Below are 771 nucleotides of genomic sequence, written 5' to 3'. Positions count from 1 at the left end.
TGTCCGGTGGCGCGAGGATGAAGAAGACTAGGGTTTCGTCCGCGAATTTGGAAGGGTTGCACATATATATAGGTAGAGGGAGCTAGGAGAGTCCAAATGAGGTGCGGTTTTCGGCCACGCGATCGTGATCGAACGCTCTAGATGATAGAATAGGTTTAGGTGGGTCTTGGGCCAAATATGAAGGGTGTTGGGCTGCAACACACACGAGGCCCTCTCGGTCCCTCGGTTCACCGTTGGAGTATCAAACGAAGTCCAAATGATACGAAACTTGACAGGCGGTCTACCAGTAGTAAACCAAGGCCGCTTGGCAAGTCTCGGTCCAATCCGGAAATGTTTAACCCCCACACATGAAAAGAAGGTAGAAATCACCACCGGAGGAGATAGGAGCGCCGGAATGCAAAACGGACAACGGGGAAAATGCTCGGATGCATGAGACGAACACGTATGCAAATGAAATGCACATGATGACATGATATGCAATGCATGACACGCAAGCAATGACAAGGCGACAACAGCGAATAACTGGAGAACACCTGGCACATCGGTCTCGGGGCGTTACAACACTCCACCACTACGAGAGGATCTCGTCCCGAGATCTAGAATGGCACCGGAGGGAAAACGGAAGAGAAAGAGAAGAGGTAAAACTAAGTTTCTTCTTTGACAAATGAGTGAGACCAAAGAACCTTGAAAAAGGTTAATCCATTCGAGAAAAGAATACAACGGAGATGACAAAGTTGAAAGCACTCCGGTAGGGAAGAGGAAACAAGGAAT

This window comes from Triticum aestivum, chromosome 4A, assembly GCF_018294505.1.
Source record: "Triticum aestivum cultivar Chinese Spring chromosome 4A, IWGSC CS RefSeq v2.1, whole genome shotgun sequence".
NCBI lineage: Eukaryota > Viridiplantae > Streptophyta > Magnoliopsida > Poales > Poaceae > Triticum > Triticum aestivum.
This window is presented reverse-complemented; position numbering follows the sequence as displayed.